At 37.6% G+C, this 27235-nt stretch overlaps 1 protein-coding gene and 5 non-coding genes across 6 annotated transcripts in view; 1 reads left to right on the top strand and 5 right to left on the bottom strand.

The window, feature by feature from the left end:
* LOC142351596 (xaa-Pro aminopeptidase ApepP-like) overlaps window positions 1-27235 on the top strand; it is a 702879-nt gene that overhangs the window by 324436 nt on the left and 351208 nt on the right. The gene's annotated exons all lie outside the window — the stretch shown is intronic.
* Window positions 24441-24512, bottom strand: Trnap-cgg (transfer RNA proline (anticodon CGG)). Its single transcript has one exon. It is a non-coding gene; the product is annotated as a tRNA-Pro (tRNA).
* On the bottom strand, window positions 25451-25522 carry Trnap-cgg (transfer RNA proline (anticodon CGG)). The gene has a single exon. It is a non-coding gene; the product is annotated as a tRNA-Pro (tRNA).
* On the bottom strand, window positions 25687-25758 carry Trnap-cgg (transfer RNA proline (anticodon CGG)). Its single transcript has one exon. It is a non-coding gene; the product is annotated as a tRNA-Pro (tRNA).
* Trnap-agg (transfer RNA proline (anticodon AGG)) lies at window positions 26451-26522 on the bottom strand. The gene has a single exon. It is a non-coding gene; the product is annotated as a tRNA-Pro (tRNA).
* On the bottom strand, window positions 26686-26757 carry Trnap-cgg (transfer RNA proline (anticodon CGG)). Its single transcript has one exon. It is a non-coding gene; the product is annotated as a tRNA-Pro (tRNA).

Raw genomic sequence — 27235 nt, forward strand, 5'->3', positions numbered from 1 at the left:
TTAATTCGTAGATTGCTTCTCTACGAGAGCAATGAAAAATCCCTTATCCAGCAATCATGCAATCTAAAAAAACATTTTTCAAGAATTTTCCGAAAACTTCGGGCAAACAAACGTGCGCATCCCAATATTAATTTTATTGATGCATTTACCGAGAACTGAATAACTGTATACGATTGTGAAAGAATTGAAAAAATCCGGCAAAAATAAGGAAAATGAGCGCAATGGTCACAAATATCAAGATTAAGCAAAACTGCTAGATTTGTATTTAAAATAAAGTTTTGTGTTCTGTACTGATGACAATGAAGCATTCGACTAAAATCCAGAGAAACGTCATCGAAAAGATGTAGGGGGATACATTCAACATGCGTTGGTGTTAAGCTAAAAAGTTCTTTAAGCATCTTAAAACAATATCAGAACCTCTGATAATCTTCTTATAATTCAACTTGATGCACATTCCCTCACTTTCGAAAGTAAAAATGGTGCTCAGAAATGTAAAGGAGACAACCGTCAATAACTAGGCAATCAATTATATCAAAACATGAAATCAGTGAGCCAAGAACATTGCCAAGAATAATTCTGATGGAAAGCAATTTCCGCAACAATTATTCGATCGTGAGCGAAAAATTGTAAAACTCCCACAGCCAACAAAACCTACCTCTCAGAAGTTGAAACATAACCGACTAATGTCGAGCGAAATGCTCTTAAACGACCGGCAAGTGATTGACTCCGTCAGTAGCTAGCCACGGTTTAGTGAGGCTAGATTTAGCTTAATTGAAGGTGCGTGAGGTGAGCAGGGTGGTACACCGCAGCGGGGGGAGGGAGGAGTGGGGGTGGGGTGGGGCAACAGTGGGGGAGGGGGCAATGGAGGAGGGAGGATCTTTGGCTGCACGGGGCCCATACTGCCCAACGATATGCAGGGGATTGGTGGTGGGGTGGCTGATGTGAGGATAGTATGGGGGATCAACGTCTAAGAAGCGCCCTTCGCAACGTAAGTAAAAGTCTCCCAATCAGTTTCAGTGATTTGCACATTTGGAGACTATTGAGCTGCTGGGCTCTAAGAGAACTTAATACTCCCTGTATCCCGCTTCTGCAGACAAAAAGTCAAATGGGTCCGAGGAAAAATCGGTCAAGAAAAAAAAACGCATAAAAAAGACAACATGATTAATATAACTGCTACAAACTTTGTTTAGATAGTGTGAGATTGATACAAAAAATGAACGAGAAAGAGAAGAAAAGAAACTCCAAATGGCAGAGAGAGAGAGAGAGAGAGAGAGAGAGAGCCGAGAAAATTTTCCGTGATGAGCTTCGACTCCGCAACTTCTAGTTTTCTAGCCTTATTAGCAATTAAATCAAATAGAAACTGAAAAATTCAGAAAATAAAAAAAAGTTTCTAAATTTCGCAGTGGAAAAAAGTCCAAAACCATTTCTCTCTCTAGAGTTCTGTCATAAAACCCATCTAGCAGACTTAAAAAATTTTCGTTGGCTTGTAATGATGGTTTAACTCAGAAAAGGTCAAAAATATTCAAGACTTTTTAAAATGTCAATTTTAACAAAACCTTTCTGAATTTTGTGATATCAATATCTTTAGAACCTTTTCATTGTCTCATGAGACTATCAAGTATCCCTATTTCAAGCTTTAAATAGTTTCAGTGGCTCTGAAAAATACAAACTTATAAAAAAAAAATTTCAGAAAACTTGGAACTGTTAAATTTTTATCAAAATATTGCTAGAGCTCGAGTCATTAAATTATTGACAACCATTCCATTAACTCTAAAAACTATTGAGTAGCTTATTATCAAACCTTAGAGTAGGTCCCTGGGCTCGGAGTAAATCCAAGGGAATCAAAAATTTTCCACAGAACTTGATAAAAAAGTACATCAAGAAACTATGCAGTCAGCTATTATCAAATCTTAGAGGAGGTTCCTTGGCTCTTGAGGCTGGAGAAACCTATAAAAATGACAAACTTTTTCCAAAAATTCAAGTTTGCAAGTTTTTATCAAAAATTGCTAAAATTTGTGATATTAAAAAGTCGAAACTATTCCATGCCTAATAAAAAATTCCAGTTACTAATTATTTAAACCTGAAGAAAAAACCTAAATAATGACAATAAAGGTCAAAAAATTAAAACTTGCAAGCTCTGTCAAAAAATTCTTAGTTTCGTGCCGTTAAAATCTTGAAAAACTTTTCATTACATCCAGAAACTATGCAGTAAGATATTATCAAACACTAGAGGACGCTACTGCGGCTGGAGAAACCTAAAAATTGAAAAAAAATTAAAATACTTGAAAAAAATGCAAAATCGAAAAAATTGAATAATGAAAATAAGTCAAAAAATGAAAAAAAGGCAAATTTTGTCAAAAATCGTGATTTTAAGATGTTGAAAACCATTTCATTGCCAATAGGACCGTTGCAGTAACCTATTATCAAACCCTAGAGGAGGTTCCTTGACACCCAAGGCTGAAGAAATCAAAAAATGACAATTTTTCAAAAAACTTGAAAAAAATTGTGAAGTTTAGTATAAACTTGCGTATTTTTGTTGGGAGTACCAGAACATGTAGCTCATAAAGTGCTCAAAATAAGTACTTATTTCTTGCAAAAGACCTTTATCAATTTTAACCAGCATCAATTTTAGACTGGTCCATCAAAAATTTGAAAAACGACAAACCAAAAAAAAATAACTTTTTAGCTCAAAAACTCCGAAAATGGTCATTTAACCCCAAACAACGGCCTTACCAGTAGCTACACCACACTAGGGACTACTAAACATGACTAGGGGCATCTAATGAAACTTGATGCCCGTTGGGCGCTAACCTTTTTATCCCGTTTTTAAGGACGAAAAGTCAAATGGGTCAGACGAAAATTTGATCAAGCGAAAAATGGCATAAAAGTACACCAAATGGACAAATAAAATTGCTACAAACTTTGTCTGAGAGCAATAAAATAGAGCAGTTTAACTTCATATGTTCGCAACCAAAATATTGTCGACGAAATAAAAAGAAAGGCCAAAAATAGAAAGGCCAAGAATAGCAACACCCTTTTTTTGGATGTATTTTTAATTGATGTTTTCCGTGAATGACTTTTCTTGCTTCCCTGTTTTTTTTGCGGTGCGTGAACCCTTTGGCAGCCGGATTATCGGTTATTAAATTTTTTTGCATTTAGGTCAACAACTCCTGCAATCTGCGCTTTTTCGGACATTGACCTTTTACGAGAGCAATTTTTTCGGTCATTGACCTCTCGCAATCTTCCCTCCTAACCATGCTTCTCGAGAGCTCTTAAACATGCCCTTCGATAGTTCTTATACATGATCTTCAGAGGCGTCTTAAACATGCACTTTTACCTTTTGTTAAACATGGTGCCTTATAAACTGTCATGCATCTAATATATAGGATTAAATTTTAGATTTATTGAACAGAGAAAAACATCGCTGATGGAGTTTTGTAACCTTTAAACTTTGTGGTATTTAGTGAAATTTTCTCCTCAAATATATCAAATTGAGGGCGTTTCACTTGTTGAAATTTTATTGCCCTGCTCCACTTGTTATCGAAACAACACACATATATGAGTTAGATTATAACCAGTTTTAGAAAATGAGCCCGCATTGCTGACCAATATGAGCAAGCAATTCTTGCATTGCTATGTTGTTTTGTTTTTCTGAATGATGTAAGTTAATCCAAACATTTGCCGAAATAGCATTATTCTAGGTTTATTTTACCGGTTTTTGCACTACATCTCACCGCTTGAAATAGCGCTGGAAACGCAGTGCTCGTTCATCAGAAGATTTGCTCTGAATTGAAACGTGTCTTAAAATTCCGATTATTCATGTTATCATGTACGGGCATCTGCTGTTATATGCCCTTTGACGGCGTGGTTACCACGATGGGGGTCTATACTTTTTATGAGTACTGTGCTTAGGATCTATAATGGAAAAGACCTTAATCAACCAAATCTTTGCTTCTTTATATAACACTTCCGGTGGTTTACAAATGATATGAACTTCTAGGATATACGGTCAGAATTCCAGCTTGGAAATATGAGTGCAGGTCTCTTTTGTATTCAACTACTTAAAAAGAAACTGCGCTGGTAACACATAGCTCATTTGCCAGTCCAAAATTAATCGTATTGATGGGTAAATTTTTGTAGTTTTTGAGATTCCTTTTCGGTCAATATGAGCAATGGTAAGGAAACTGGCTTCTGAAACGAAACTGGCTTCTGAAAGTTGGCTTTCTTGTTCGTTTTGACGCACTGTTTCACTATATTGAAATTTCAAACTTTTTGAATTCACCGAAAGAGTGTTTTATCACCTTTAGATCATGAGTGGTTTGGATGAATTTCCTCATCAAACAAAATCAAATTGATGGCATTCAACTGGAGATTATTAAAATGTGAGCCGAGCTTGCAGTCCAACTTCAGCCAGGATTTTTTGCATTCCTACATTGTATTTTTTCAGAACGAGGTAAGGTAATCCAAAAATGTTGCTGAGATAGCGATATTCTAAGTTTTCTGTACCGGTTTTTTTTAATACATCTCACCTCTGGAAATAGCGCTGGAAGCGCAGTGCTCGTTCACCAAACAAATAGGTGTATTAATGTGTATTTTTGCAATTTTTGAGAGAGTGGCTGCGAAATTAATTATATAAAATATTTGAGCTTTATTTCACTAAAATTTGCAATTATTTTCCCATTGCTGGAAAGTTTTTGTAATTTGCTGTGTTTATCGATTTTCAAGGGCCAACGGAACTCTTACATATTGATTTGCTATAAAACGAAACGGGTCTCAAGATTCTCAAGAATTGTGTCATAATATACGGGCATCTACGGTTATAGCCCCTTTTATTGCTTGTTTACCACGACTGGGGGCTCTATGTTTTATAAGTACTAAGCTGAGGAACTATAATGGAAAAGACCCTAGCATACCAAATCATTGCTTCTTAAGGTAGCCTTTTCTGTGGTTCACAAATGATATGAACTACTACGTTCTACGGTCAGAATTCCAGCTTTGAACGATGAGTGCAGGTCTCTTTTGTATTGAGCTACCTAAAAAGGAACAACTCTCGTATCACATTGCTCATTCGCCCGTCCACAAGTAATGGTATTGATCTGTTTTTATACTTTTTGAGATTCCTTTTTGGTCAATATGAGCAATGGTTAGGAAATTGGCTTTTAGCATTTGATATGACCTCTTAATCAAATTAATCAAGTTTTCTACGGTAATACGCTAATGCTGAGTTTTTAAGATAGAAATAAATTTTGTGGGGACAGCCGCGGACTGAATCCTGGACCTCTCGCAGCCTAAGCGAGAATCATACCACTAGACCACTGTCCATGTGGGAGAAGGAGAAGTTATTACGCCGGAATTTGTTCAAAAATCATATTGTTCTGCGCAGTTTTTTTACATCTGGATTTTGAAACCAAGTCTCCCGTAAGTGCGCTTAAATCTTCTTCGTCCATTTTGTTTAGCAAAAAGGTGCTAGCCTTGGAACAGCCGGGAGTTGAACACTCGACCTCTCGCATTCGAAGCGAGAATCATACCCCTAGAGCACTGTCGCCGAGCAACATAATTAGCTGTTAACCGAGTTTCTTTTTTAGATTTCTTGTTTGTTTTGACGCACTGTTTCAACAAGTTTAAAATTTAAACTTAATGAAAAGAGATACATTTCGCCGATTGAGATTTTTTTCACCTTTAAACTTCGTAGGATTTTGTAAAATTTGCTCCTCAAACAAATCAGATTGAGGACATTTTACTTGTTGATTTTTTTGTCCTGCTGCACCTGTTATCGAAGCAACGGATCTCTGAGTTAGGTTATAATCCGTTTTAGAAAATAAGCCCACATTGCAGATCAACATGATCAAGCAATTCTTGCATTGCTGCGTTGTTTTCGTTTTTCTGAATGATGTAAGTTAATCCAAACAATTTTCGAAATAGAATTTTTCTTAGTTTTCTTTAGCGGTTTTTGTACTAAATCTCAACGTCGGATATAGCGCTGGAAACGCAGTGCTCTTTAGCCGGTCCACAATTGGGTGTATTGATGTGTGTTTTCGTATTGTTTGATCAATTGGATGTGAAAATGCTAATATCACAAATTTCGGCTTTATTTCAGTAAAATTTGCGATTAATTTCTTATTTTTTGAAAGTTCTTGTAATTTTCTGAGTTTGTTGATCTTTAATGGCCAATGAAAGTGTCAAATTTTTTCATACTGATTTGCTATAAAACGAAACGTTTCTCAAGATTCTGGAGAATTGTGTCATAATAAACGGGCATCTCCCGTTACAGCCCTTTTTATTGCATATTTGCCGCGGTTGGGGCTATACGTCTTATGAGTACTGAGCTGAGGATTTATAATGAAAAGGACTCTAGTATACCAAACATTGCTTTTTAAGATAGTACTTTCTGTGGTTTGCAAATGATATGAACTCCTAGGTTCTATGGTCAGAATTCCAGCTTTGAACTATGAGTGCAGGTCTCTTTTGTATTGAGCTACTTAAAAAGAAACAACGCTGGTAACACATTGCTCATTCGCCTGTCCTCAAGTAATGATATTGATGTGTAAATTTTTATACTTTTTACGGTTCCTTTTTGGTCAATATGAGAAAAGGTTAGGAAATTGGCTTTTAGCATTTGATATGACCTCTTAATCAACTTAATCAAGTTTTCTACGATAATACGGTAATGTTGCATTTTTAAGATAGAAAAAATGTCTTGTAGTGACAGCCAGTTAATGAATCCGGGACCGCCCGCACCCTAAGTGAGAAATATACCTCTGGACCCCTGTACCTCTGGGAAAAGGTGAAGTTATTATACCGGAATTTTTTTTTAGAAAATATATTTTCTGCTCATTTTTTGCCCAGTTTTTTTACATCAAGATTTTAAAACCAAATCTCCCGTACATGCATTTTAATCTTTTTTGTCCATTTTAAAGGTAAAGTTGTTAGCCTGGGGACAGCCGAGAGTTGAACCCGGAACCTCTCGTACCCTAAGCGAGAATCATACCACTAGACCACTGTCCCTATAGGAAAAGGTGAAGTTATTACGCCGGAATGTTTTTTGAAAATCATATTTTCTGCTCATTGTTTTGCGCAGTTTTTTCACATCAGGATTTTAAAACCAAATCTCCCGTTAATGCAATTAAATCGTTTTGAGCCCGGGACCTCTTGCACCCGAAGCGAGAATCATGCCCCTAGGCAACTGTCGCTGATCAAGATAATTAGCTGTTAAACGAGTTTCTTGTTTTGGATTTCTTTTTTGTTTTCACGCACTGTTTGAACAAGTTGAAAAAAATTAAACTAAATGAATAGAAATGAATTGCACAGATGGAGAGTTTTGTCACCTTTAAACTTCGTAGGATTTTGTGAAATTTGCTCCTCAAACAAGTCAAATTGAGGACATTTCACTTGTTGATTTTTTTGTCCTGCTGCACCTGCTCTCGAAGCAACGGATCTCTACGTTAGATTATAATCAGCTTTAGAAAATAAGCCCGCATTGCAGACCAACATGATCAAGCAATTCTTGCATTGCTACGTTGTTTTTGTTTTTCTGAATGATGTAAGTTAATCCAAACAATTTTCCAAACAATTTTCTTAGTTTACTTTACCGGTTTCTGTACTACATCTCGGAACATCGTCGGAAATAGTGCTGGAAACGCAGTGCTCGTTCGCCATTCCACAATTAGGTTTATTGATGTGTATTTGCGTATTTTTTGATCAAGTGGATGTGAAAATGCTAATATCACAAATTTCGGCTTTTTTTCAGTAAAATTTGCGATTAATTTCTTATTTTTTGAAAGTTCTTGTAATTTTCTGAGTTTGTTGATCTTCAATGGCCAATGAAAGTGCCAAATTTTTTCATACTGATTTGCTATAATACGAAACGTGTCTCAAGATTCTGGAGAATTGTGTCATAATAAACGGGCATCTCCCGTTACAGCCCTTTTTATTGCATATTTGCCGCGGTTGGGGCTATACGTCTTAAGAGTACTGAGCTGAGGATTTATAATGAAAAGGACTCTAGTATACCAAACATTGCTTTTTAAGATAGTACTTTGTGTGGTTTGCAAATGATATGAACTACTAGGTTCTACGGTCAGAATTCCAGCTTTGAACTATGAGTGCAGTTCTCTTTTGTATTGAGCTACTTAAAACAGAACAGCGCTGGTAACACATAGCTCATTCGCCAGTCCAAAATTAATCTTATAGCTGGGTAAATTTTTGTAGTTTTTGATATTCCTTTTTGGTCAATATGAGCAATGGTTAGGAAATTGGCTTCTAGCATTTGATATGACCTCTTAATCAACTTAATCAATTTTCTACGGTAATACGGTAATGTTGAGTTTTTAAGATAGGAAAATATATTGTTGGGACAGCCAGGGATTGCACCCCGGACCCATCGCACTCTAAGCGAGAACCATACCACTAGACCACTGAACCTGTGGGAAAAGTTGAAGTTATTACACCGGAACATTTTTTGAAATTTTTTGCGCAGTTTTTTTACATCAGGATTTTGAAACCAAATCTCCCGTAAATGCATTTAAATCTTTTTTTGTCCATCTGTTTGGTAAAAAGTTGCTAGCCTGGGAACAGCCGGGAGTTGAACACTGGACCTCTCGCACCGAAGCGAGAATCATACCCCTAGACCACTGGCGCTTAGCAACATAATGAGCTGTTAACCGAGTTTCTTTTTTTGGATATCTTGTTTGTTTTGACGCATTGTTTCAACAAGTTTAAAATTTAAATTTAATGAAAAGAGATACATTTCGCCGATTGAGAGTTTTGTCACCTTTAAACTTCGTAGGATTTTGTGAAATTTGCTCCTCAAACAAATCAAATTGAGGACATTTCACTTGTTGATTGTTTGTCCTGCTGCACCTGCTATCGAAGTAATGGATCTCTGCGTTAGATTATAATCAGCTTTAGATAAAAACGCATTGCAGATCAACATGAACAAGCATTTCTTGCATTGCTACGTTGTTTTTGTTTTTTTGAATGATGTTAGTTTTCTTTACCGGTTTCTGTACCACATCTCACCGTCATAAATAGCGCTGCAAACGCAGTGCTCGTTCGCCAGTCCACACTTGCGCGTATTGATGCGTTTTTCCGTAATTTTTGATAAAAGATGTGAAAATGTTAATATCACAAATTTTGGCTTTATTTCAGTAAAATTCGCGATTATTTTCTTACTTTTTGAAAGTTTTGTAATTTTCTGAGTTTGTCGATCTTAAATGGCCAATAAAAGTGCCATATTTTTCTTATACTGATTTGCTATAAATCGAAACGTGTCTCAACACTCTCAAGATTTGTGTCATAATAAACGGGCATCTCCCGTTACAGCTCCTTTTATTATATATTTGCCGCGATTGGGGCTATACGTCTTATGAGTACTAAACTGAGGATTTATAATGAAAAGGACTCTAGTATACCAAACATTGCTTCTTAAGATAGCACTTTTTGTGGTTTACAAATGATATGAACTCCTAGGTTCTACGGTCAGAATGCCGGCTATGAACTTTGAGTGCAGGTGTCTTTTGTATTTCAAAATTAATCTTATAGCTGGGTAAATTTTTGTAGTTTTTGATATTCCTTTTTGGTCAATATGAGCAATGGTTAGGAAATTGGCTTCTAGCATTTGATATGACCTCTTAATCAACTTAATCAATTTTCTACGGTAATACGGTAATGTTGAGTTTTTAAGATAGGAAAATATATTGTTGGGACAGCCAGGGATTGCACCCCGGACCCATCGCACCCTAAGCGAGAACCATACCACTAGACCACTGAACCTGTGGGAAAAATTGAAGTTATTACGCTGGAACATTTTTTGAAATTTTTTGCGCAGTTTTACAACAGGATTTTGAAATCAAATCTCCCGTAAATGCATTTAAATCTTTTTTTTGTCTATCTGTGTGGTAAAAAGTTGCTAGCCTGGGAACAGCCGGGAGTTGAACACTGGACCTCTCGCACCGAAGCGAGAATCATACCCCTAGACCACTGCCGCTTAGCAACATAATGAGCTGTTAACCGAGTTTCTTTTTTTTTGGATATCTTGTTTGTTTTGACGCACTGTTTCAACAAGTTTAAAATTTAAATTTATGAAAAGAGATACATTTCGCCGATTGAGAGTTTTGTCACCTTTAAACTTCGTAGGATTTTGTGAAATTTGCTCCTCAAACAAATCAAATTGAGGACATTTCACTTGTTGATTTTTTGTCCTGCTGCACCTGCTATCGAAGTAACGGATCTCTTCGTTAGATTATAATCAGCTTTAGATAAGAACGCATTGCAGACCAACATGATCAAGCATTTCTCGCATTGCTACGTTGTTTTTGTTTTTTTGAATAGTGTAAGTTAATCCAAACAATTTTCGAAATAGAATTATTCTTTGTTTTCTTTACTGGTTTCTGTACTACATCTCAACGTCGGAAATAGCGCTGGAAACGCAGTGCTCGTTCGCCAGTCCACAATTGCGCGTATTGATGTGTTTTTCCGTATTTTTTGATAAAGGATGTGAAAATGTTAATATCACAAATTTCGGCTTTATTTCAGTAAAATTTGCGATTATTTTCTTATTTTTTGAAAGTTTTGTAATTTTCTGAGTTTGTCGATCTTAAATGGCCAATGAAAGTGCCATATTTTTTTTATACTGATTTGCTATAAATCGAAACGTGTCTCAAGACTCTCAAGATTTGTTTCATAATAAACGGGCATCTCCCGTTACAGCTCCTTTTATTATATATTTGCCGCGATTGGGGCTATACGTCTTATGAGTACTAAACTGAGGATTTATAATGAAAAGGACTCTAGTATACCAAACATTGCTTCTTAAGATAGCACTTTTTGTGGTTTACAAATGATATGAACTACTAGGTTCTACGGTCAGAATTCCAGCTTTGAACTTTGAGTGCAGGTCTCTTTTGTATTGAGCTACTTAAAACAGAACAGCGCTGGTAACACATAGCCCATTCGCCAGTCCAAAATTAATATTATAGCTGGGTAAATTTTTGTAGTTTTTGATATTCCATTTTCGTCAATATGAGCAATGGTTAGAAAATTGGCTTCTAGCATTTGATATGACCTCTTAATCAACCTAATCAATTTTCTACGGTAATACGGTAATGTTGACTTTTTAAGATAGGAAAAAATTTTGTGGGGACAGCCGGGGATTGCACCCGGGACCTCTCGCCCACGAAGCGAGAATCATACCGCTAGACTACTGTCGCGAGAATCTCAAGAATTTTGACACAATATAAGGGCATCTCCCGTTTTATCTCCTTTTATTGCATGTTTACCACGATTGGGGGCTTTACGTTTTATGAGTACTAAGCTGAGGATTTATAATGAAAAGGACTCTGGTATACCAAACATTGCTTCTTAAAATAACACTTTCTGTGGTTTACAAATGATATGAACCCCTAGGTTCTACGGTCAGAATTCCTGCTTTGAACTAGGAGTGCAGATCTTTTGTATTGAGCTACTTAAAAAGAAACAACGCTGGTAATACATTGCTCATTCGTCAGTCCACAAGTACTTGTATTGCTGTGTAAATTTTTTATAATTTTTGAGATTCCTTTTTGGTCAATATGAGCAATGGTTAGGCAATTGGATTCTAGCTTTTGATATGACCTCTTAATCAACTTAATCAAGTTTTCTACGGTAATACGGTAATGTTGCATTTTTAAGATAGAAAAAATTTCCTGTAGTGACAGCCGGTTAATGAATCTGGGACCTCCCGCACCCTAAGTGAGATTTATACCTCTGGACCGCTATACCTCTGGGAAAAGTTGAAGTTATGTCGGAATTTTTTTTTGGAAATGATATTTTCTGCTCATTGTTTTGCGCAGTTTTTTTACATCAGGATTTTAAAACCAAATCTCCCGTACATGCATTTTAATCTTTTTTTGTCCATATGAATGGTAAAGCTGTTAGTGTGGGGACAGCCGAGATTTGAACCCGGGACCTCTCGCGCCCTGAGCGAGAATCATACCCCTAGACCACTGTCGCTGAGCAACATAAATAGCTATTAAAAGAGTTTCCTGTTTTGGATTCCTTTTTTGTTTTGACGCACTGTTCGAGCAAGTTGAAAAAAATAAAACTAAATGAATAGAAATGAATTTCACCGATGCAGAGTTTTGTCACCTTTAAACTTCGTAGTATTTTGTGAAATTTGCTCCTCAAACAAGTCAAATTGAGGACATTTCACTTGTTGATTTTTTTGTCCTGCTGCACCTGCTCTCGAAGCAACGGATCTCTGCGTTAGATTATAATCAGCTTTAGAAAATAAGAACGCATTGCAGACCAACATGATCAAGCATTTCTTGCATTGCTACGTTGTTTTTGTTGTTTTGAATGGTGTAAGTTAATCCAAACATTTTTCGAAATAGAATTATTCTTTGTTTTCTTTACTGGTTTCTGTACTACATCTCAACGTCGGAAATAGCGCTGGAAACGCAGTGCTCGTTCGCCAGTCCACAATTGCGCGTATTGATGTGTTTTTCCGTATTTTTTGATAAAGGATGTGAAAATGTTAATATCACAAATTTCGGCTTTATTTCAGTAAAATCTGCGATCGTTTTCTTATTTTTTGAAAGTTTTGTAATTTTCTGAGTTTCTCGATCTGAAATGGCCAATGAAAGTGCCAAATTTTTTCTTACTGACTTGCTATAAAACGAAACGTGTCTCAAGGTTCTCAAGAATTGTGTCATAATATACGGGAATCTCCCGTTTTATCCCCTTCTATTGCATGTTTACCACGATTGGGGGCTAAACGTTTTATGAGTACTAAGCTGAGGATCTTTAATAAAAAGGACTCTAGTAAACCAAACATTGCTTCTTATGATAGCCTTTTCTGTGGTTTATAAATGGTATGAACCCCTAGATTCTACGGTCAGAACTCCTGCTTTGAACTGTGAGTGCAGGTCTCTTTTTATTGAGCTACTTAAAAAGAAACAACGCTGGTAATACATTGCTCATTCATCAGTCCACAAGTACTTGTATTGCTGTGTAAATTTTTTTTTTATAATTTTTGAGATTCTTTTTTGGTCAATATGAGCAATGGTTAGGCAATTGGATTCTAGCTTTTGATATGAGCTCTTAATCAACTTAATCAAGTTTTCTACGGTAATACGGTAATGCTGCATTTTTAAGATAGAAAAAATTTCTTGTAGTGACAGCCGGTTAATGAATCCGGGACCTCCCGCACCCTAAGTGAGATTTATACCTCTGGACCACTATACCTCTGGGAAAAGTTGAAGTTATTATGTCGGAATTTTTTTTGGAAATGATATTTTCTGCTCATTGTTTTCCGCAGTTTTTTTTTACATCAGGATTTTAAAACCAAATCTCCCGTACATGCATTTTAATTTTTTTGACCATTTGAATGGTAAAGCTGTTAGCGTGGGGACAGCCGAGAGTTGAACCCGGGACCTCTCGCGCCCTGAGCGAGAACCATACCCCCTAGACCACTGTCGCTGAGCAACATAAATAGCTGTTAAACGAGTTTCCTGTTTTGGATTTCTTTTTTGTTTTGACGCACTGTTCGAGCAAGTTGAAAAGAATGAAACTAAATGAATAGAAATGAATTTCACCGATGCAGAATTTTGTCACCTTTAAACTTCGTAGGATTTTGTGAAATTTGCTCCTCAAACAAGTCAAATTGAGGACATTTCACTTGTTGATTTTTTTGTCCTGCTGCACCTGCTCTCGAAGCAACGGATCTCTGCGTTAGATTATAATCAGCTTTAGAAAATAAGAACGCATTGCAGACCAACATGATCAAGCATTTCTTGCATTGCTACGTTGTTTTTGTTGTTTTGAATGGTGTAAGTTAATCCAAACAATTTTCGAAATAGAATTATTCTTTGTTTTCTTTACTGGTTTCTGTACTACATCTCAACGTCGGAAATAGCGCTGGAAACGCAGTGCTCGTTCGCCAGTCCACAGTTGCGCGTATTGATGTGTTTTCCGTATTTTTTGATAAAGGATGTGAAAATGTTAATATCACAAATTTCGGCTTTATTTCAGTAAAATCTGCGATCGTTTTCTTATTTTTTGAAAGTTTTGTAATTTTCTGAGTTTCTCGATCTTAAATGGCCAATGAAAGTGCCAAATTTTTTCATACTGACTTGCTATAAAACGAAACGTGTCTCAAGATTCTCAAGAATTGTGTCATGATATACGGGAATCTCCCGTTTTATCCCCTTCTATTGCATGTTTACCACGATTGGGGGCTATACGTTTTATGAGTTCTAAGCTGAGGATCTTTAATGAAAAGGACTCTAGTATACCAAACATTGCTTCCTATGAGAGCACTTTCTGTGGTTTACAAATGGTCTGAACCCCTAGGCTCTACGGTCAGATTTCCTGCTTTGAACTGTGAGTGCAGGTCTCTTTTTTATTGAGCTACTTAAAAAGAAACAACGCTGGTAATACATTGCTCATTCGTCAGTCCACAAGTACTTGTATCGCTGTGTAAATTTTTTTTTATAAATTTTGAGTTTTTTTGGTCAAAATGAGCAATGGTTAGGCAATTGGCTTCTAGCATTTGATATGACTTCTTAATCATACGGTAATGTTGAGTTTTTAAGATACGAAAATATATTGTGGGGACAGCCAGGGGGTTGAACCCGGGACCTATCGCACCCTAAGCGAGAATTATACCACTATACCACTGTACCTGTGGGAAAAGGTGAAGTTATTACGCCGGAATATTTTTTGAAAATCATATTTTCTGCTCATTGTTTTGCGCAGTTTTTACATCTGGACTTTATAACCAAATCTCTCTTAAATGCATATAAATCTTTTCTGTCCATTTTGTGTGGTAAAAAGTTGTTAACCTGGGGACAGCTGGGAGTTGAACCCGGGAGCTCTCTCACCCGAAGCGGGAATCATACCCCTAGACCACTGTCTCAAGAATCCCAAGAATTGTGTCACAATATAAGGGCATCTCCCGTTATAGCCCATTTTATTGCATGTTTACCACGATTGGGGCTATACGTCTTATGAGTACTAAGCTGAGGATCTATAGTGGAAAGGACCCTAGTATACCAAACATTGCTTTCAAGATAGCACTTTCTGCGGTTTACAAATGATATGAACTCCTAGGTTCTACGGTCAGAATTCCAGCTTTCAACTATGAGTGCAGATGTCTTTTGTATTGAGCTAACTAAAAAGAAACAACGCTTGTAACACATTGTTCATTCGCCAGTCCACAAGTAATGGTATTTATGTGTAAATTTTTGAGATTCCTTTTTGGTCAATATGAGCAATGGTTATGAAATTTGCTTCTAGCATTTGATATGACCTCCTAATCAACCTAATCTATTTTCTACGGTAATACGGTAATGTTGAGTTTTTAAGATAGGAAAAAATATTGTGGGGACAGCCTGGGATTGAACCCGGGACCTCTCGAACCCTAAGCGAGAATCATACCACTAGACCACAGTCTCTGTAGGAAAAGGTGAAATTTTTACGCCCGAATATTTTTTGAAAATCATATTTTCTGCTCATTGTTTTGCCCAGTTTCTTTACATCAAATTTGGATACCAAATCTCCCGTAAATGCATTTAAATTTTTTTTCTCCATTTGTGTGGTAAAATGTTGTTAGCCTGGAGACCGCCCGGAGTTGAACCCGGGACCTCTCGCACCCGAAGCAGCGAGAATCATACCCCTAGACCACTGTCTCAAGAATCTCAAGAATTGTGTCACAATATAAGGGCATCTCCCGTTATAGCCCATTTTATTGCATATTTACCTCGATTGGGGCTATACGTCTTATGAGTACTAAGCTGAGGATCTATAATGGAAAGGACCCTAGTGTAACAAACATTGCTTTCAAGATAGCACTTTCTGCGGTTTGCAAATGATATGAACTCCTAGGTTCTACGGTCAGAATTCCAGCTTTGAACTATGAGTGCAGGTGTCTTTTGTATTGAGCTACTACAACGCTTGTAACACATTGCTCATTCGCCATTCCACAAGTAATGGTATTGATGTGTAAATTTTTATAATTTTTGAGATTTTTTTTGGTCATTATGAGCAATGGTTAGGAAATTGGCTTCTAGCTTTTGATATGACCTCTTAATCAACCTAATCAGTTTTCTACGGTAATACGGTAATGTTGACTTTTTAAGATAGGAAAAAGTTTTGTGGGGACAGCCGGGGAGTGAACCCGGGAACTCTCGCACCCGAAGCCAGAATGATACCCCTCGACCTTTGTCCCTGTGGGAAAAGGAGAAGTTATTACGCCCAAATATTTTTTGAAAATAATTTTTTCTCCTCATTGTTTTGCGCAGTTTTTTTTGCATCAGGATTTTGAAACCTAATCTCCCGTAAATGCGTTTAAATCTTTTTTTTTCTCCATTTTTGTGGTAAAAAGTTGTTAGCCTGGGGACAGCCGGGAGTTGCACCCGGGACCTTTTGCACCCGAAGTGGCAATCATACCCCTAGACCACTGTCTCAAGAATCTCAAGAATTGTGTCACAATATAAGGGCATCTCCCGTTATAGCCTCTTTTACTGCATATTTACCACGATTGGGGCTATACGTCTTATGAGTACTAAGCTGAGGATCTATAATTAAATGGATTCTAGTATACCAAACGTTGCTTCTTAAGATAGCACTTTATGTGGTTTACAAATGATATGAAGTCCTAGTTTCTACGGTCAGAATTGCTGCTTTGAACTAGGAGTGCAGGTCTCTTTTGTATTGAGCTACCTAAAAAGAAACAACGCTTGTAACACATTGCTCATTCGCTAGTCCACAAGTAATGGTATTGATGTGTAAGTTTTGATAATTTTTGAGATTCCTTTTTGTTCAATATGAGCAATGTTTAGGAAATTGGCTTCTAGCATTTGATATGACCTGTTAATCAACCTAATCAATTTTCTACGGTAATACGGTAAAGTTGAGTTTTTAAGATAGGAAAAATTATTGTGGGGACGCCGGGGATTGAACCCGGGACCTCTCGCACTCTACGCGAGAATCATACCACTAGACCACTGTCCATGTGCGAAAAGGAGAAGTTATTACGCCCGAATATTTTTCTGAAAATCATATTTTCTGCTCAATGTTTTGCGCAGTTTTTTTACATCAGGATTTTAAAACCAAATTTCCCGTAAATGCATTTAAATCTTTTTTTTGTCCATTTGCGTGGTAAAAAGTTGTTAGGCTTTGGACATCCGGGAGTTGAACCCGGGACCTCTCGCACCCGAACCGAGAATTATACCCCTAGACCACTGTCTCAAGAATCTCAATAATTGTGTCACAATATAAGGGCATCTCCCGTTATAGCCCCTTTTTATTGCATATTTGCCACGATTGGGGCTATACGTCTTATGAGTACTAAGCTGAGGATCTATAATGAAAAGGACTCTAGTATACCTAACATTGCTTCTTAAGATAGCACTTTCTGTGGTTTACAAATGATATGAAGTCCTATGTTCTACGGTCAGAATTCCTGCTTTGAACTCTGAGTGCTGGTCTCTTTTGTATTGAGCTACCTAAAAAGAAACAACGCTTGTAACACATTGCTCATCCGCCAGTCCTCAAGCAATGGTATTGATGTGTAAGTTTTGATAATTTTTGAGATTCCTTTTTGTTCAATATGAGCAATGTTTAGGAAATTGGCTTCTAGCATTTGATATGACCTGTTAATCAACCTAATCAATTTTCTACGGTAATACGGTAAAGTTGAGTTTTTAAGATAGGAAAAATTATTGTGGGGACGCCGGGGATTGAACCCGGGACCTCTCGCACTCTACGCGAGAATCATACCACTAGACCACTGTCCATGTGCGAAAAGGAGAAGTTATTACGCCCGAATATTTTTCTGAAAATCATATTTTCTGCTCAATGTTTTGCGCAGTTTTTTTACATCAGGATTTTAAAACCAAATTTCCCGTAAATGCATTTAAATCTTTTTTTTGTCCATTTGCGTGGTAAAAAGTTGTTAGGCTTTGGACATCCGGGAGTTGAACCCGGGACCTCTCGCACCCGAACCGAGAATTATACCCCTAGACCACTGTCTCAAGAATCTCAATAATTGTGTCACAATATAAGGGCATCTCCCGTTATAGCCCCTTTTTATTGCATATTTGCCACGATTGGGGCTATACGTCTTATGAGTACTAAGCTGAGGATCTATAATGAAAAGGACTCTAGTATACCTAACATTGCTTCTTAAGATAGCACTTTCTGTGGTTTACAAATGATATGAAGTCCTATGTTCTACGGTCAGAATTCCTGCTTTGAACTCTGAGTGCTGGTCTCTTTTGTATTGAGCTACCTAAAAAGAAACAACGCTTGTAACACATTGCTCATCCGCCAGTCCTCAAGTAATGGTATTGATGTGTAAGTTTTTATAATTTTTGAGATTCCGCTTTGGTCAATATGAGCAATGTTTAGGAAATTGGCTTCTAGCTTTTGATATGACCTCTTAATCAACCTAATCAGTTTTCTACGGTAATACGGTAATGTTGACTTTTTAAGATAGGAAAAAGTTTTGTGGGGACAGCCGGGGAGTGAACCCGGGAACTCTCGCACCCGAAGCCAGAATGATACCCCTCGACCTTTGTCCCTGTGGGAAAAGGAGAAGTTATTACGCCCAAATATTTTTTGAAAATAATTTTTTCTCCTCATTGTTTTGCGCAGTTTTTTTTGCATCAGGATTTTGAAACCTAATCTCCCGTAAATGCGTTTAAATCTTTTTTGTCCATATGTGTAGTAAAAAAATTTTAGCCTGGGACAGCCGGGAGTTGAACCCGGGACCTCGCGCAACCTAAGCGAGAATCATATTACTAGACCATATTACTGTCACTGTTTGAAAAGGTGAAGTTATTACGCGCAAATCATTTTTTCTGCTCATTGTTTTGCGCACTTTTTTACATCAGAATTTTAAAACCAAATCTCCCGTAAATGCATTTAAATCTTTTTTTTGTCCATTTGCGTGGTAAAAAGTTGTTAGGCTGGGGACATCCGGGAGTTGACCCCGGGACCTCTCGCACCCGAACCGAGAATTATACCCCTAGACCACTGTCTCTGTAGGAAAAGGTGAAATTTTTACGCCCGAATATTTTTTGAAAATCATATTTTCTGCTCATTGTTTTGCCCAGTTTCTTTACATCAAATTTGGATACCAAATCTCCCGTAAATGCATTTAAATTTTTTTTTCTCCATTTTTGTGGTAAAAAGTTGTTAGCCTGGGGACAGCCGGGAGTTGCACCCGGGACCTTTTGCACCCGAAGTGGCAATCATACCCCTAGACCACTGTCTCAAGAATCTCAAGAATTGTGTCACAATATAAGGGCATCTCCCGTTATAGCCTCTTTTACTGCATATTTACCACGATTGGGGCTATACGTCTTATGAGTACTAAGCTGAGGATCTATAATTAAATGGATTCTAGTATACCAAACGTTGCTTCTTAAGATAGCACTTTATGTGGTTTACAAATGATATGAAGTACTAGTTTCTACGGTCAGAATTGCTGCTTTGAACTCTGAGTGCAGGTCTCTTTTGTATTGAGCTACCTAAAAAGAAACAACGCTTGTAACACATTGCTCATTCGCTAGTCCACAAGTAATGGTATTGATGTGTAAGTTTTGATAATTTTTGAGATTCCTTTTTGTTCAATATGAGCAATGTTTAGGAAATTGGCTTCTAGCATTTGATATGACCTGTTAATCAACCTAATCAATTTTCTACGGTAATACGGTAAAGTTGAGTTTTTAAGATAGGAAAAATTATTGTGGGGACGCCGGGGATTGAACCCGGGACCTCTCGCACTCTACGCGAGAATCATACCACTAGACCACTGTTCATGTGCGAAAAGGAGAAGTTATTACGCCCGAATATTTTTCTGAAAATCATATTTTCTGCTCAATGTTTTGCGCAGTTTTTTTACATCAGGATTTTAAAACCAAATTTCCCGTAAATGCATTTAAATCTTTTTTTTGTCCATTTGCGTGGTAAAAAGTTGTTAGGCTGGGGACATCCGGGAGTTGAACCCGGGACCTCTCGCACCCGAACCGAGAATTATACCCCTAGACCACTGTCTCAAGAATCTCAATAATTGTGTCACAATATAAGGGCATCTCCCGTTATAGCCCCTTTTTATTGCATATTTGCCACGATTGGGGCTATACGTCTTATGAGTACTAAGCTGAGGATCTATAATGAAAAGGACTCTAGTATACCTAACATTGCTTCTTAAGATAGCACTTTCTGTGGTTTACAAATGATATGAAGTCCTATGTTCTACGGTCAGAATTCCTGCTTTGAACTCTGAGTGCTGGTCTCTTTTGTATTGAGCTACCTAAAAAGAAACAACGCTTGTAACACATTGCTCATCCGCCAGTCCTCAAGTAATGGTATTGATGTGTAAGTTTTTATAATTTTTGAGATTCCGCTTTGGTCAATATGAGCAATATTTAGGAAATTGGCTTCTAGCATTTGATATGACCTGTTAATCAACTTAATTATTTTTCTACGGTAATACGGTAATGTTGAGTTTTGAAGATAAGAAAAAATTTTGTGGGGACAGCCGGGGATTGAAACCGGGACCTCTCGCACCCTAAGCGAGAATCATACCACTAGACCGCTGTAACTTTGGGAAAAGGAGATCATATTTTCTGCTCATAGTTTTGCTCAGTTTTTTTACATCAGGATTTTAAAACCAAATCTCCCGTAAATGCATTTAAATCTTTTTTTTCCATATGTGTAGTAAAAAAATTGTTAGCCTGGGACAGCCGCGAGTTGAACCCGGGACCTTTCGCACCCGAAGTGAGAATCATACCCCTAGACCACTGTCCCCGTTGGAAAAGGTCAAGTTATAACACCCGAATATTTTTTGAACATCATATTTTCTGCTCATTGTTTTGCTCAGTTTTTTTTACATCAGGATTTTAAAACCAAATCTCCCGTAAATGCATTTAAATCTTTTTTTGTCCATTTGTGTGGTAAAAAGATGTTAGGCTGGGGACAGCCGCGAGTTGAACCCGGGACCTCTCGCACCCGAAGCGAGAATCATACCCCTAGACCACTGTCCCCGTTGGAAAAGGTCAAGTTATAACACCCGAATATTTTTTGAACATCATATTTTCTGCTCATTGTTTTGCTCAGTTTTTTTTACATCAGGATTTTAAAACCAAATCTCCCGTAAATGCATTTAAATCTTTTTTGTCCATATGTGTAGTAAAAAAATTTTTAGCCTGGGACAGCCGGGAGTTGAACCCGGGACCTCGCGCAACCTAAGCGAGGATCATATTACTAGACCATATTACTGTCACTGTTTGAAAAGGTGAAGTTATTACGCGCAAATCATTTTTTCTGCTCATTGTTTTGCGCACTTTTTTACATCAGAATTTTAAAACCAAATCTCCCGTAAATGCATTTAAATCTTTTTTGTCCATATGTGTAGTAAAAAAATTTTTAGCCTGGGACAGCCGGGAGTTGAACCCGGGACCTTTCGCACCCGAAGTGAGAATCATACCACTAGACCACTGTCCATGTGGGAAAAGGAGAAGTTATTACGCCCGAATATTTTTCTGAAAATCATATTTTCTGCTCATTGTTTTGCGCAGTTTTTTTACATCAGGATTTTAAAACCAAATTTCCCGTAAATGCATTTATTTTTTTTTTGTCCATTTGCGTGGTAAAAAGTTGTTAGGCTGGGGACATCCGGGAGTTGAAGCCGGGACCTCTCGCACCCGAAGCGAGAATTATACCCCTAGACCACTGTCTCAAGAATCTCAATAATTGTGTCACAATATAAGGGCATCTCCCGTTATAGCCCCTTTTATTGCATATTTGCCACGATTGGGGCTATACGTCTTATGAGTGCAAAGCTGAGGATCTATAATGAAAAGGACTCTAGTATACCTAACATTGCTTCTTAAGATAGCACTTTCTGTGGTTTACAAATGATATGAAGTCCTATGTTCTACGGTCAGAATTCCTGCTTTGAACTCTGAGTGCAGGTCTCTTTTGTATTGAGCTACCTAAAAAGAAACAACGCTTGTAACACATTGCTCATCCGCCAGTTCACAAGTAATGGTATTGATGTGTAAGTTCTTATAATTTTTGAGATTCCGTTTTGATCAATATGAGCAATGTTTAGGAAATTGGCTTCTAGCATTTGATATGACTTGTTAATCAACATAATTTTTTTTCTACGGTAATGTTTGGTTTTGAAGATAAGAAAAAATTTTGTGGGGACAGCCGGGGATTGAAATCGGGACCTCTCGCACCCTATGAGAGAATCATACCACTAGACCACTGTAACTATGGGAAAAGGAGAAGTTATTACGTCCGAATATTCTTTTGAACATCATATTTTCTGCTCACTGTTTTGCGCAGTTTTTTTACATCAGGATTTTAAAACCAAATCTCCCGTAAATGCATTTAATTTTTTTTTGTCCATTTGTGTGGTAATAAGATGTTAGGCTGGGGACAGCCGGGAGTTGAACCCGGGACCTCTCGCACCCGAAGAGAGAATCATACCCCTAGACCACTGTCGCTGTTGGAAAAGGTCAAGTTATATCACCCGAATACTTTGAACATCCTATTTTCTGCTCATTGTTTTGCTCAGTTTTTTTACATCAGGATTTTAAAACCAAATCTCTCGTAAATGCATTTAAATCTTTTTTGTCCATGTGTAGTAAAAAAAATTGTTAGCCTGGGACAGTCGGGAGTTGAACCCGGGACCTTTCGCACCCGAAGTGAGAATCATATCCCTAGACCACTGTCTCAAGAATCTCAATAATTGTGTCACAATATAAGGGCATCTCCCGTTATAGCCCCCTTTTTTTTGCAAATTTACCACGATTGGGGCTGTACATCTGATGAGTACTAAGCTGAGGATCTATAATGAAAAGTACTCTAGTATACCAAACATTGCTTCTTAAGATAGCACTCTCTGTGGTTTGCAAATGATATGAACTCCTAGGTTCTACGGTCAGATTTCCAGCTTTGAACTCTGAGTGCAGATGTCTTTTGTATTGCGCTACTTAAAAAGAAACAACGCTTGTAACACATTGCTCATTCGCCAGTCCACAAGTAATGGTATTGATGTGTAAATTTTTATAATTTTTGAGATTCCTTTTTGGTCAAAATGAGCCATGGTTAGGAAATTGGCTTCTAGCATTTGATTTGACCTCTTAATCAACCTAATCAATATTCTACGGTAATACGGTAATGTTGAGCTTTTAAGATAGGAAAAAATTTGTGGGGACAACCGGGGATTGAACCCGGGACCTCGCGCAACCTAAGCGAGAATCATATTACTAGACCATATTACTGTCACTGTTTGAAAAGGTGAAGTTATTACGCGCAAATCATTTTTTCTGCTCATTGTTTTGCGCACTTTTTTACATCAGAATTTTAAAACCAAATCTCCCGTAAATGAGTTTAAATCTTTTTTTGTCCCTTTGTGTGGTAAAAAGTTGTTAGCCTGGGGACAGTCGGGAGTTGAATCCCGGGACCTCTCGCACCCGAAGCGAGAATCATACCCCTAGACCACTGTCACTTTTGGAGAAGGTGAAGTTATTACGCCCGAATATTTTTTAAAATCATATTTTCTGGTCACTGTTTTGCGCAGTTTTTTTACATCTGGATTTTAAAACCAAAACTCCCATAAATGCATTTAAATCTTTTTTGTCCATATGTGTAGTAAAAAAATTGTTAGCCTGGGACAGCCGGGAGTTGAACCCGGGACCTTTCGCACCCGAAGTGAGAATCTTATCCCTAGACCACTGTCTCAAGAATCTCAATAATTGTGTCACATTATAAAGGCATCTCCCTTTATAGCGCCTTTTATTGCATATTTGCCACGATTGGGGCTGTACGTCTTATGAGTACTAAGCTGAGGATCTATAATGAATAGTACTCGAGTATACCAAACATTGCTTCTTAAGATAACACTTTCTGTGGTTTACAAATGATATGAACTCCTAGGTTATACGGTCAGAATTCCAGCTTTGAACTATGAGTGCAGCTGTCTTTTGTATTGCGCTACTTAAAAAGGAACAGCGCTGGTAACACATAGCTCATTCGCCAGTCCAAAATAATCGTATTGATGGGTAAATTTTGTAGTTTTTGAGATTCCTTTTTGGTCAATATGAGCCATGGTTAGGAAATTGGCTTCTAGCATTTGATATGACCTCTTAATCAACCTAATCAATATTCTACGGTAATACGGTAATGTTGAGTTTTTAAGATAGGAAAAAGTTTTGTGGGGACAACCGGGGATTGAACCCGGGACCTCGCGCAACCTAAGCGAGAATCATATTACTAGACCATATTACTGTCCCTGTTTGAAAAGGTGAAGTTTTTACGCGCAAATCATATTTTCTGCTCATTGTTTTGCGCAGTTTTTTTACATCAGAATTTTAAAACAAAATCTCCCGTAAATGAGTTTAAATCTTTTTTTGTCCATTTGTGTGGTAAAAAGTTGTTAGCCTGGGGACAGTCGGGAGTTGAACCCGGGACCTCTCGCACCCGAAGCGAGAATCATACCCCTAGACCACTGTCCCTTTTGGAGAAGGTGAAGTTATTACGCCCGAATATTTTTTGAAAATCATATTTTCTGCTAACTGTTTTGCGCAGTTTTTTTACATCAGGATTTTGAAACCAAATCTCCCGTAAATGCATTTAAGTCTTTTTTTGTCCATTTGTGTGGTTAAAAATTTGTTAGTCTGGGGACAGCCGGGAGTTGAACCCGGGACCTTTCGCACCCGAAGTGAGAATCTTATCCCTAGACCACTGTCTCAAGAATCTCAATAATTGTGTCACATTATAAAGGCATCTCCCTTTATAGCGCCTTTTATTGCATATTTGCCACGATTGGGGCTGTACGTCTTATGAGTACTAAGCTGAGGATCTATAATGAATAGTACTCGAGTATACCAAACATTGCTTCTTAAGATAACACTTTCTGTGGTTTACAAATGATATGAACTCCTAGGTTATACGGTCAGAATTCCAGCTTTGAACTATGAGTGCAGCTGTCTTTTGTATTGCGCTACTTAAAAAGGAACAGCGCTGGTAACACATAGCTCATTCGCCAGTCCAAAATAATCGTATTGATGGGTAAATTTTTGTAGTTTTTGAGATTCCTTTTTGGTCAATATGAGCCATGGTTAGGAAATTGGCTTCTAGCATTTGATATGACCTCTTAATCAACCTAATCAATATTCTACGGTAATACGGTAATGTTGAGTTTTTAAGATAGGAAAAAGTTTTGTGGGGACAACCGGGGATTGAACCCGGGACCTCGCGCAACCTAAGCGAGAATCATATTACTAGACCATATTACTGTCCCTGTTTGAAAAGGTGAAGTTTTTACGCGCAAATCATATTTTCTGCTCATTGTTTTGCGCAGTTTTTTTACATCAGAATTTTAAAACAAAATCTCCCGTAAATGAGTTTAAATCTTTTTTTGTCCATTTGTGTGGTAAAAAGTTGTTAGCCTGGGGACAGTCGGGAGTTGAACCCGGGACCTCTCGCACCCGAAGCGAGAATCATACCCCTAGACCACTGTCCCTTTTGGAGAAGGTGAAGTTATTACGCCCGAATATTTTTTGAAAATCATATTTTCTGCTAACTGTTTTGCGCAGTTTTTTTACATCAGGATTTTAAAACCAAATCTCCCGTAAATGCATTTAAATCCTTTTTTTGTCCATTTGTGTGGTAAAAAGATGTTAGGCTGGGGACAGCCGGGAGTTGAACCCGGGACCTCTCGCACCCGAAGCGAGAATCATACCCCTAGACCACTGTCCCTGTTGGAAAAGGTCAGGTTATAACACCCGAATATTTTTTGAACATCATATTTTCTGCTCATTGTTTTGCTTAGTTTTTTTACATCAGGATTTTAAAACCAAATCTCCCGTAAATGCATTTAAATCTTTTTTGTCCATATGTGTAGTAAAACAATTGTTAGCCTGGGACAGCCGGGAGTTGAACCCGGGACCTTTCGCACTCGAAGTGAGAATCATATCCCTAGACCACTGTCTCAAGAATCTCAATAATTGTTACACAATATAAAGGCATCTCCCTTTATAGCGCCTTTTATTGCATATTTGCCACGATTGGGGCTGTACGTCTTATGAGTACTAAGCTGAGGATCTATAATGAATAGTACTCTAGTATACCAAACATTGCTTCTTAAGATAACACTTTCTGTGGTTTGCAAATGATATGAACTCCTAGGTTATACGGTCAGAATTCCAGCTTTGAACTATGAGTGCAGGTGTCTTTTGTATTGCGCTACTTAAAAAGGAACAGCGCTGGTAACACATTGCTCATTCGCCAGTCCACAAGTAATGGTATTGATGTGTAAGTTTTTAAGATTCATTTGGTCAATATGAGCAATGTTTAGGAAATTGGCTTCTAGCATTTGATATGATGACCTCCTAATCAGTTTTCTACGGTAATACTGTAATGTTGAGTTTTTAAGATAGGAAAAATATTTTGGGGACAGCCGGGGATTGAACCCGGGACCACTCGCACCCTAAGCGAGAATCATACCACTAGACCACTGTCCCTGTGGTAAAAGGTGAAGTTATTACGCCCGAATATTTTTTGAAAATCATATTTTCTGCTCATTGTTTTGCGCAGTTTTTTTACATCAGGATTTTGAAACCAAATCTCCCGTAAATGCATTTAAATCTTTTTTTGTCCGTTTGTGTGGTAAAAAGCTGTTAGGCTGGGGACAGCCGGGAGTTGAACCCGGGACCTCTCGCACCCGAAGCGAGAATCATGCCCCTAGACCACTGTCCCTGTTGGAAAAGGTCAAGTTATAACACCCGAATATTTTTTGAACATCATATTTTCTGCTCATTGTTTTGCTTAGTTTTTTTACATCAGGATTTTAAAACCAAATCTCCCGTAAATTTATTTAAATCTTTTTTGTCCATATATGTAGTAAAACAATTGTTAGCCTGGGACAGCCGGGAGTTGAACCCGGGACCTTTCGCACTCGAAGTGAGAATCATTTCCCTAGACCACTGTCTCAAGAATCTCAATAATTGTGTAACAATATAAAGGCATCTCCCTTTATAGCGCCTTTTATTGCATATTTACCACGATTGGGGCTGTACGTCTTATGAGTACTAAGCTGAGGATCTATAATGAATAGTACTCTAAAATACCAAACATTGCTTCTTAAGATAACACTTTCTGTGGTTTACAAATGATATGAACTCCTAGGTTATACGGTCAGAATTCCAGCTTTGAACTATGAGTGCAGGTGTCTTTT

This window comes from Convolutriloba macropyga, chromosome 13 (assembly GCF_964194025.1).
Source record: "Convolutriloba macropyga chromosome 13, txConMacr16.3, whole genome shotgun sequence".
Lineage (NCBI taxonomy): Eukaryota > Metazoa > Xenacoelomorpha > Acoela > Convolutidae > Convolutriloba > Convolutriloba macropyga.